This window comes from Podarcis filfolensis (assembly GCF_964270895.1).
Source record: "Podarcis filfolensis genome assembly, chromosome: 2".
Taxonomy (NCBI): Eukaryota; Metazoa; Chordata; class Lepidosauria; order Squamata; family Lacertidae; genus Podarcis; species Podarcis filfolensis.
The window spans coordinates 79,451,934-79,463,732 of NC_139605.1; the positions used below are offsets into that span (position 1 = coordinate 79,451,934).

Sequence of the window (11,799 nt, forward strand, 5' to 3'; positions counted from 1 at the left end):
ATAGCTACAGAAGCTGAGGCTGCTGAAGAGGCCAGAGGCCATCTTGGCTGTCGCTTATTGCAGATCCACGTTGTTGAGCCTGAATTTCCATAGCCACCGCCCACCACAAACCACCATTGACAGAATTAGCAGCAGCAGCAGATAGGTTCTATGCTTATGATATTATTTTATTTTCTTGTTAAGTAGGTTACTTTGAATACATACTTTATATTTGACTTCAATAATATTGTGTTCTGGATTGTTTTATTTGATGTTTTAATGTGTTGTAAACCACTTTGGAAGTGAGAGCTGGACCATCAAGAAGGCTGATCGCCGAAGAACTGATGCTTTTGAATTATGGTGCTGGAGGAGACTCTTGAGAATCCCATGGACTGCAAGAAGATCAAACGTATCCATTCTTAAGGAAATCAGCCCTGAGTGCTCACTGGAAGGACAGATCCTGAAGCTGAGGCTCCAGTACTTTGGCCACCTCATGAGAAGAGAAGACTCCCTGGAAAACACCCTGATGTTGGGAAAGATGGAGGGCACAAGGAGAAGGGGACGACAGAGAACGAGATAGTTGGACAGTGTTCTCAAAGCTACAAACATGAGCCTGACCAAACTGCGGGAGGCAGTAGCAGACAGGAGTGCCTGGCGTTCTCTGGTCCATGGGGTCACAAAGAGTCGGACACGACTAAACGACTAAACAACAACAAAACCACTTTGAGAGTTTTTTTTGTAAAAGTATAAAGTGGTATTAAAATAAAATAAAATACAAAACAAAAAACATAGCCCTGAATGAGATTGGTGCAGCCTGTTATGATCCCTGGCCTGCCATTGTCCCCATTCTTTTAGACAGGGACAGGGGACAATGCCAGCCTGTTGCAGAGATTTATTCTGATTGGAATTTTGTAAAAGGGGGGGGGGAATGTCACGGACATTTTTAATTACATGTTAAATAACAGGTATTTTAAGATATAATAATTTACTATTAAAATACGTTTCAATGTGTTATTTATTTAAATAAATAAAATGAGGATTAACAACACCAGTTTGCATGGTTAAAGTGGCCTTTTGAGTTCACACACAGAGGGAGTGAAAAAAGCCATGGTCTACTCAAAACTTGGTAGATACCAACCTTACAACCAGTCTAGGAGGTGAATTGGCTGTCAGCTTCCTCCTGCTCCTCAGCCTCAGCATTGCCCTTTGTAGAACTCAGCAGGGAAGAGGTTGGGAGCAAGACTAGAATTTGTTGGGTCTGGCTGTCATTGGCTTTGGCACTCTCTACTGTTGGGCTCCCTGCCTCCCTCCCTACTAGTTCCAATGGGCACCAACCTCCACCAGGTGTAGAGGATGTCCAAAATGACAAGAGCATGATGTAGGCTGTTATTGTCCCCCTTCTTACAAACATTTCCACTCTGACAAAGTTGAGCAAGCACAGAGCTTGCTTTTTATGTGCCTGGGGATGTTTCGCCATCACACTATTATTTTCTGTCTCTTCTTCATTTTGTCTGTATAAAAGATACATATTTAGGGAAGTCATTGAAAGTCTTTCCCTATTAAGTTTACCCCTCGTTGTCAGTGTTGCCAATATGCTTGGTGCCAGCCCATGTCCAAAACGATCTGCTGAGTTCAGTTTGTATTTCAGCCAGGAATGTCACATCGTGTGAAATGTGGGGGAGGAAAAGTCCACAAAATGCTGGTGTCAGAAAAGCCGGGGGGGGGGGAGGACTGTGAAACTGCAGAGACCTCTGGGGGGGGGGGACTTTCCTGTTCTATAAAGGGGGGGATTACAGACAGTCATTATGAATCCCCAAGGAGGTACCATGCAAAACTAAAATTACTCAGAGCATTGCCTCATTATGAAAATCAGATTTTGAATAGGCATGATCTTGGATATTTTCAGTGACAGATCATCTAGAAATGAGCTTGATGGTGCTGGCACTATTTTACTCAAGTGGTACATTCGTTTGCAAAAATAATCAATAATAGTTAGATGCAGTGGAGCAAAGCAAGCCAGGTGATACATAAGTAACTAATTTTTAACTCCTTGTTTTGCACAAATCTCATTGATTGCCCTTGACTAGGGACTATCTAACCAAGCAACCTTTTGTTTCAACCTTCTTCAGTTGAACCAATTCTGCTTTAGAACAGAATCATTGCTTTTGAATGCATAACGAGCACTGCTGGATCAGACCAGAGGCTCATCCACTCTACATCCAGCATCCCATTTTCACAGTGGCCAACCAGATGCCCATGGGAAGCCCACAAGCTGGACGTGAGTGCGAAACCACTCTCCCCACTTTCATTCTCCAGAAACTGGTATTCAGAGCCACAGTAGTAGCTAATGCCCATTGGGACTGGTAGGATGAAAGAATGGAAGCCATTAGGAGGTGAAGCCTGAGCCAATGACAGGCAGAGCTCAATTACAGAGCTTCTGAAGTTAGTTCCTGAGTCTTACATAGATGTAGATGTAGATGGATTTGTAGAATTTGAGGGGGAAAGGGTACCAGAATGAGTTGCACCTAAAACATACACAGCATGAGAAAAATACATTGTGTGGTTTCTGGCCTATCCTTTGAGTAAATGGCTACAGCAGATCCAATATACCAATCATTGCTCCATATATATTGCTTGCAAAGATTTCAGTTCATAAACCCTGCAATGTTTTTGCCATAGGCAATGATGGAAGAAAGTTTATGTTCTTAATTCTTAGCCTTGAAAAGTCATTCAGGCAAAAAATAAAGTTTTTGCTGATTAGTGGGCAGGATAAAGTGAAGAAATTGAATTCTAGTATCACACTAACTTGGTATCATTGCTTTTTAATTTTGTTAACTTTTGAGATCAGGCAGAATCAATATGTGCCTTTGAACCTGAAGAATGGCTAGGAACAAGAATCAAGAGTTTCAGACAATGTACCCAATTAGCTTTATCTTGGGTTTAATACATTTATGAAGGATTTGGAATGGAGTTTTATCCAATGTTTCAGTGGCACTCTACCAAGCTTAGGAAAGAACTTTCCTTTAGGATCTGCTCTGCATCAGCAATAGCCGAAGTTGGAAGTAGGACAAGAGAAAGGTCACATTCATACCATTCATTTAAAGCAGTATCATACCTCTTTAAACAGACATAGTTCCCCCCCAAGAATTATAGGAAGTGAAGTTTGTCAGCGGTGCTGAGAGTTGTAGGAGATCCATATTCCCTCAAAATGAAAGTCTCTTTGGGGGTCTAGTAAAAAAAAGATGGTTCAATTTCACATCATTTATTAATAAAGATGGATATTTTATCCAGCTTATGCTGAAGTATGAGCTAGATGAAAATACAGTCAAGACGATACAGCACACCCATGCTCTTTTATTATATCTTAAATTTTATTCTTATTATATCTCTATTTAGATGGTCTTCACATAATAAGAAAGCAAGGGAATTAAGAGTAACATTTTTGTTTGACCCACCTTGCATTCAACAGATTGGTAATTACTGTGGTATTTTCTTTTCCAAATATCTACAAGTATTTGTTCAACCTCAATAAAATTCTGCTATACTCATGTTCCATGTCTGCATTGGTGCTGCAGTGTGCTCCCCCACCCCTGGTATCTCTGTTTTCTCTTTCTTATTTTCCTTCTGCAGTTTTTTTTTTTTCATTTTCTTGTAATTTTAAAACTTCAATAGAAATTATATGGAAAATAAGAATAATAGTGTTTTAAATGTATGGTGTGTATGTGGCCAAAGAGGAGTCACATGTCATATGTTCCAACTATCCCTATTTATAAGGGGCAATCTCTGTTTCATAGTGTAGTTCACCTAATCCCATCCATGCAATGAAAGAAGGGATAAATGGGTTGTACTGGCAGCCAAACTCCTCTGACATTTGTGTGTTCTGAGAGAGCAAGGAGGAGTTCAACCTGTGTGTGCATAGAACATAGATGAGGAGGGATCCCAGCCCAATCAAATTCCTTCCTGATGTGGAAGAGCTCTATGCATGTGCATTGAAACATGCAAAGAACTCTACCCCATGTGCTTTGAGCAGGCAGGTGTCTGAGGATGTGGGGGTTGCCCATGTTGCCTCACAACTCACTCTATACCACCTTTCAGATACTGTATGTGGAAGTGACCTTGTGTTTGGCAAATCGGTATCCTCGTTTTGCACCCACTTTCTTTCCTTTCCTTTTGGAAAGTGCTTGATTAAAAAGAAAACATAAATGTAAGTTGCTAGAGTTGCCATTCTTGGGAGTTCAGCCCCTCTTTAGCAATTAGATCTCCGAAGACAACACAACTTGTCTTTACTGCACCTGTGAACGCACTTGCACAACCTGTAATTTCGCACTCTAAAGCTGAGGCAGTTGATACTGATATGATAATAATGTAGTATGCTTTCTTTCCTAACAGACATTTAACCCAAAGAACACCTTCTTGGCTTTTAAATCAGTGGAGGACAGGCTTTTGGAGTAAATGAATACAAAAAATGGGTACAGTGTATCCTTCAAGAAAGCGTAGTCATGGCAGTAAGAGTTATAGGGCATTCACAGTGATTTCTAGTATGAGGTTGGAAGGCCATCTGTCATGGATGCTTTAGTTCAGATTCCTGCATTGCAGGGGGTTGGACCAGGTGATCCTTGGATCCCTTCATGGGACATGATTCCAGAAAATTGCAACACGGATCTTCTCAGCCAATTATTTCAAAAGACGTGCAGTCCATTCACATGCATACATACTGAGAAGTAAACCCAGCTGAATACAGTATGGCCCTACTGAAATGGACGGAACTTGAAAGTGCTTAATATTTGCTTGATCCCGTCTACAAATTCTCATCCAATGCACCAACAGAAGAGCAGATCCAGTCTTTGAACACTCAGTTTGAGGGGATAGAAAACCTGTGCACAATCCAATACTGAAATGCCAAGTCTCCATCCTCTGACATCTCATTCATTCTCCAGGAGATTCTGAGAGCACATCAGCAAATTATTTTAGTACCACAGAATTCATTTCAACCCTAAAGACTTTTCAGGTAGTTAGCTATTTCCTGACCAATTCCTTACCAGTCTGAACTCCAATAGCAACCCCTCACCACCAGTCACATGACATATGCAAGCTGGGACACAGGCCACATCCACATGAGCCATTTAAAGCGCTATTATACCATGGCTTCCCTCAAAGAAACTGCTTTAACTGTTTAGTGTGGATTTGACTACAGTTCCCTTTTCAGGAGAAGGGGCAAAAACAGGAATTAAGCAGTTCTGCCTTTCTTTGTCATACCTTAAAATTTCACATTAATTACTGAACAGTGAGCCTATCATTTCCTTCCTCTTCTTCTGAACATATCTGAAAAAGATGCTTTTGTTGCTCTCAGCATGATCCTGATTAGCTTTCCTGACATGGTCCCAGAAGTCTGCGCTGCTCATCTATATTGGACTTTGGCAAATTCTCCTTCCTTCCTTTTCTTAAATGTGTGTGTGTTTGTAGTTCCTTGTTACGCCTGTTGTGCAGTCATACTGGCTTTGAAAAAGTCTCCTATTTTTCTTTCTCCTTGGAATTGTTTGCAATTGTGCCTTTACTAACTTTAGAATTGCCAAACTATTGCTAAGACAATAGCTACAGATACATTGTTCTTTCCATAATTGCAGGCCAATACAAGTTCATCGATTCAGGAGGACTGCAGTACACCAGCTCAACGCAAAGCTTGATATCTGGCAGAAAAGAGTTTCAATTTCCACTCAGTCATTTTCAGAAATATAGTGTTTCAACAGTACAGACTGGCAGCCCTTTCTGGGCTGCAAGTAATCTGTGGATTTTAACCAACAAATATGCCAGTTCCTAATTTTATCTTCCCACTGAAGGCTCATCTAATTTCACCCCATTTGACCGGCCCTTTTTGTGTGTGTCTTTAAATAATCTAATGGAGACTTTCTACACTTATCAGGAGGGTATCTGAGGAGCCTACTTTGGCCTTTGGCCTTGCCCGCCACTGTCATGTGGCCCCTGGAAGGTTACCTAGAAAAGAATGTGGCCCTCAGGTTGCAAAAGTTCCCCCACTCCTAATGTAAGGACTATAACTTGTCTGCTTTTTGTAAGTACAGGGATTTTTTTTTTATCCCATTGCATTGTTCTTGTAGTGGGTGGGGAGAAGAATGCATAATATAAAAATTTATAGCACAAATGAATATTATTTTCAAAACAGCAACAACGCTAAAACAGAATGGAGATGCGGAAGATTTTTCCCTCATGGGGTGAGCTAGCATTTCTCCCATCTTCACACCATAGTTGAAAGACATACAATAATGATTCACTCATCAGTCTTGCCATCTGGGATGCCTTCATATAGATACACACAAATCTCAGTGTGAATGCACATGGACACCATAACCAGCAACTTCTCTGATCCTGAGCTGGACAAATGTATTGGCAAGGCAGCTATGGCAATGGCAATACTAAGATGAAGGTCCCCCAGGCTTGTGTGTTGAACACACTGCTTTATGGCAGTGAGTCATGGACAACTTACAACCGTCAGGAGCGATGCCTCGACTCCTTCCATATGCACTGTGTCAGGAAGATTTTGGGCACCACACAGCAGGACGGAGTCTCAAAGAAAGATGTACTTTTCCAAGCCCACATCACCAGCAAGTTCACACTTTGTCTCAGTGACATCTATGCTGGCTTCTTCATATACACAGAATAGAAGATGGCAGGATCCCTAAGGATGTGATTTATAGGGAGCTGGCTTCAGGTACCAGGCCTGCTGGCGCACTAACTCTATGTTATAAAGATGTCTGCAAGTATGACATGAAGATGCTGGAAGAGTTGTAGAAACATGCAAAAGGTTGGACTCAAGGAGTCCATTTACAATTCAAGTTCTAATCTATTTCCAAAGAGTATAATACCAAGCTGATATTTCTACCGTATGCTATTTGTGTTAATCATTTTTTGTTTGTTTGTAAAATTTGATATAACTATGTGTGTTTATGTGTTTCTCTTATACTTTTCTTCTTGACTCCAGTTTTGGCGGCAAGAAAGATCTTGTTTCAGTTTTCTCTGGTTTCAGAAGGCCATTTTCTATTTTATCAAGTGAAGCTTATGGGAACACCAATTAGAGCCAATTATAACTTCATTTACCTTTAACCCACAGTGCAGTGACCTTTGTATTTAACCCAATTGGAATGCTGCCATGCTAGAGTTAATTGTTAAATTTGCTGATCCATGGTAGGAAAGGGTCGGAGTAATGCCCATTTAGAAAACAGTGGATTGTAATTGAACACCTCCTCTTCCCAAGGGGCAAAAGCCAGTGATCCTTTCAAAATTTTGCAGTTCAGCTGCCTTGTTAAAGAAAAACAAATGTGAACCTTTATCTACAGTATATACCTTTCCCCCTTATATTTGTGCAGTTGTACATTATCACTGAAGCTCCCTTGGCAAATAGAGCACCTGCAGATCAAGCTCCTCAAAAACGGGACGTGGGTAGCGCTGTGGGTTAAACCACAGAGCCTAGGATTTGCTGATCAGAAGGTCAGCGGTTCAAATCCCTGCGACGGGGTGAGCCCCCGTTGCTCGGTCCCTGCTCCTGCCAACCTAGCAGTTCGAAAGCACATCAAAGTGCCAGTAGATAAATAGGTACCGCTCCAGCGGGAAGGTAAACAGCATTTCCGTGCGCTGCTCTGGTTCGCCAGAAGTGGCTTAGTCATGCTGGCCACATGACCCAGAAGCTGTACGCCGGCTGCCTCGGCCAATAAAGCGAGATGAGCGCCGCAACCCCAGAGTCGGTCACGACTGGACCTAATGGTTAGGGGTCCCTTTACCTTTACCTTTACATTATCACTGAAGCTCCCTTGGCAAATAGAGCACCTGCAGATTGAGCTCCTCAAAACAGTGCAATCCTATGCTCCTACAAGTGACTTTAAGTGTGCATAGGATTGCAACCAAAGAGTCCCAACAGGCAAAGGTAGAACTGCTCATGAATGGGCAACTTTCCAGGTTTTCTTTAAATATTTCCTATTGGATTCACTAGGCTGCAGAACAAAGATACTAAGTAGAACCACTAGTGCTATATACTGACCTCTAAACATCCATAGAGTTCATATTTCCTTACTGCTGTAAAGCTGCATATATCAGGATATGTGGATGACTTGCACTTCCACTGCAATGTACAAAGTGAGAACCAACGGATATTACCCATGGAAAGATGTGTGAGCTTTAGTCTACAAATTGATTTCAAACATATCCTCAATGTGGAAATTTTTTATTTCACCATTACGAAGAAGCTCTTTTGCCAGTTCTTATAACTGTTATAAGTTACACATATAACACATGTGCAAGTCCTGTGAGTAAAATCAGTGAACAAATATAATATAATATTTTTTATTTATATTCTGTGCAGTACTCATGTTACATGTATGGTGTTCATTTACACAGATACTGCTTTGAGGCCTTTTGCGTGGACAGGCGGAGTCCCCAGCTCCCGAGCGCCCCCCCGTCATGTGGAATAACGACTCAAGACAACGTGCTATGGGATTAAATTGGCCACAACTTTATTAAATTTCAAATGTGGGTAGACCTTGGCACAGGCATTGGGCGTTCTCCCTCCCCAGTCCCCAGCCGGGGACCTAGGGAGCATCAGGGTTATGCAGTGTTTGTGTGGGGGATGGGCTGGCTCTGGAGAACATATGTTCAAGCAGAGATAGCCGCCCCCATTACGCCGCCGCCGCAGGGGAGAGCAATGATGACCTTTCGGCGTACAGTCAAAGCCTCCCTTCAGAAACCCCTTTAACGGGGAACCCTGGTATCGCTGCTGCAAAGAGGAAGATGGACAAAAGGATTCCGCCCAAGGCCTGATACCGCCAAAGTTGTGACATTTTTGCTACAGGAAAGGCGAAACCTGCCAATGCAGGGAAATTCCTTTCCGGCCCTTTGACAGCGACCTTAACGTAGCAGCGCCCGCATACCTGTGAAGAAAAGTTAACCTGCAAAACCTGTGAAGAAAAGTTAACCTGCAAAATAAGGCATTAACTGAGGGTGGGTAGGGTGGGAGAAGCTCTGGAGCCAAGTGAGGATTCCCAGGTAAGATCCTCCCTCTATTGTGTGGGCAGGTAATCCCTCCCCTACCTGGCCTGATCTCCTTGGCAACGTTTCCCCCAGGTGGGATTGGACAACTGACTGGGTTAGGCGGAGACCTCCAGGTATCCCACCTGAGGGAAGGCAAAGCCAAGCCTATGCTGATGGAGCCGCTCCAGATCCAGGGGCTACGCGCGTCCACGTAAAGGTCGCCCCCCGTTTTATGCGGGGAGCGGTCATTACAATCATGCAGTGTATAAATTTTAGGAAATAATGGAAAAGTTACTGAAGTTTGAGTACATCAGCTTGTTGGTTGCTTACACTATAGGGGCTGTTATGACCCTCTACTAACACATTGTTAGTAGCTGGCAGGCTGCCAATCCCTGCTGAGATAGGGCCAGTGTTGTGATTCGCTAATTGCAGCATTAAGGCGACCTATTGCAGACAGTGTATGTGTTTTGCCTGGGCCGGCTTAAGGTACACAAACTGGGCCAAGTTCCCATTTGTCATTCTTGGTCTTCTTGTTCCTGATGTTCCAATAAATCTTTTCTGAGCTGAATCTCGGTCTTGGGTCATGCCTGAACCCACCTACACTTCACAGGCAACTCCCCATTTACATGGGGATTATGTTATGGACCCCCACACACATCAGTGAAATGACATAAAATGGGGAGTTGCCTGTGGGAAGAAGCTTTCCCACACCTCAACTGAGGAAGGTGTGCTTTCCCTTGGGGCTTGGCTGACCAGGCACTCTCCATTTCTGGGTAACATTTCCGGGTCATGTGCCCGGTCATGTGCAAATAGAATGTACATAAATGGGGAGTTGCCTGTAAACTGGTGGTATTAGGGCTATGTAGGGAGTGAATTAATTTGTTAATCATATAAGCTTCAGGAGTTTGGTGTGGAGATCACCTTCCTGTCTTTTCTGTACACATTTCCCCATCCTCTCTGTTTACATTCCCACCCTTCCACCTTTATCTTCATCAATCTACCATCATCTCACACCCGCCCCCCCCAAGTTTCTCTCGCTTTTCCATTATAATTTGCATGGTTGCACCCCAGAAGTTTAAAATGGCTCCTGAATGGAAATGTACACAGAGTCTCTTTTTAAAATGCCTCTTGAGTATTTTTAAACATTCCCTGAATTGCAGTGCACCTGCTAGATAATGATGGCACTTGCTGCATTGGTCTATTTATAAATATTGGTGGTGGCAATGAATTAAGCTACTCCTGACTATGTCCACAGGAGGACTGAGTGGCAGAAAAATTACATTGGAGAAATGTTTCCGACATTGCTACAACATTTTCTGAGCAGCCTACCATTTTAAGCAATTTTAAAGACCCTCTCTATTTATAGATTTAAGGAGAAAAAGATAGCACCCATGCCAGTTAGGCAATTAAAAGGTGTTGCGGGTAGAGCAAAATTGACACAGTTACCAAGGGAACAGGTTTTTATTGTCACATGCTTATGTCTGGATAAGCGTTTGGAAAAGGGATTCCTCACAAGCAGGAAGCTAGGTAGGAACTTTGCTGAGCGGGTGAACAGGAAACAATACTTAACTCAGGAAGCAGTCATAGACTCATAGAATTGTATCTCTCACATAATCATCACCCCAGTAAAAGTAAGATAGTGCTATATAAACAAGGCTTCAGATTGTGATAGTACCAGGCTAAAACAAAAACCAAAAGATTAGAGACCACACTTGGAAAATTATCACACATTTCTTATGACTTAAAAGAATTTTCAAGTTGCAAAGCATCATACGTACAAAATATAGTTGCTGGCTTAGACTCCATCTGCACTATACACTTGAAGCAGTATTATACCACTTTAAACAGTCATGGCATCCTGCAAAGAATCATGGGAGCAGCAGTTTGTTAAGGGTTCTGCAAGTTGTTAAAAGACCCCCATTATCCCCACAGACCTACAATTTCTAGAGTTCCCTGGGAAGAGGGACTTATTGTTAAACCACTCTGAGAACGGCAGCTCTGTGAGGAGAACAGATGCCTTGTCTCCTCCACTCATCTCTGCAAAGAACCTGCTCCATAGAGATTGTTCCTTCCCTATTTCACTTCCTTGTTGGGGTTTGATTCAGGGAACCTAAGGCCAAAGTACACAAAGACAGTCCTCTGTTTGAAAGTCTACTTGACAGGCTGCCTGGTCCAACTAGCAGGAGCCTTAAAGTTGTCCCTCAACATTTAGCACCAGGACAGCAGATTTCCATTGACTCTCATAACAGAAAGTAACTGCAGCCTATCTGAACAACAATCATTTTGCTGGTTATAGAATAAAAGTCCAATATGAGCAATATGAAGCCTATGTTCATTTTAACAAGCAAAATATCCTTTACAAAATCACTGGCCCATAGGTTCTGGATGGAATCACCAGTTTAGAATGGGGAACAGGAATACAGCGACTTGCTATTTTGTTGTAAGGTTCTGGTGTCACTTGTCATCCCCGACAGCAGCAAAGGAGAAAGGATCAGAGTAATATTGGACTATATCCAGCACTGTCCTTCCACCGCTCTTTGATCCAGTGAAGGGTTTTGTGAATGCAGCAGGATGAGAGAACGACTTTTGCCAATTTCCCCCTTTCCTCTGCAACTCCTATGTGGAAACAGATGAGGGAGGAGAATAGGGTTGCTGAAGAAGGAAGGGGGAAACATCACAAATCATCGAACCTCGCTTCCAAACACTGAGCATTACCAAGACGCAGAGGGGTGCAAAGTGTTAGTTTCTGTTTCCTCACTGTTCAGCTGCTTGCAGTCACAGGACTGT

At 42.6% G+C, this 11,799-nt stretch overlaps 1 long non-coding RNA gene across 1 annotated transcript in view; it reads right to left on the reverse strand.

Moving 5' to 3' along the window:
- The window catches only part of LOC310755164, a 68,965-nt gene extending 57,636 nt beyond the window's left edge, over positions 1-11,329 (reverse strand). Inside the window, exon 1 of the long non-coding RNA XR_014544198.1 lies at positions 10,791-11,329. This is a non-coding gene — a long non-coding RNA (uncharacterized lncRNA). The remainder of the gene's footprint in view (positions 1-10,790) is intronic.
- Positions 11,330-11,799: the final 470 nt, after the last annotated feature.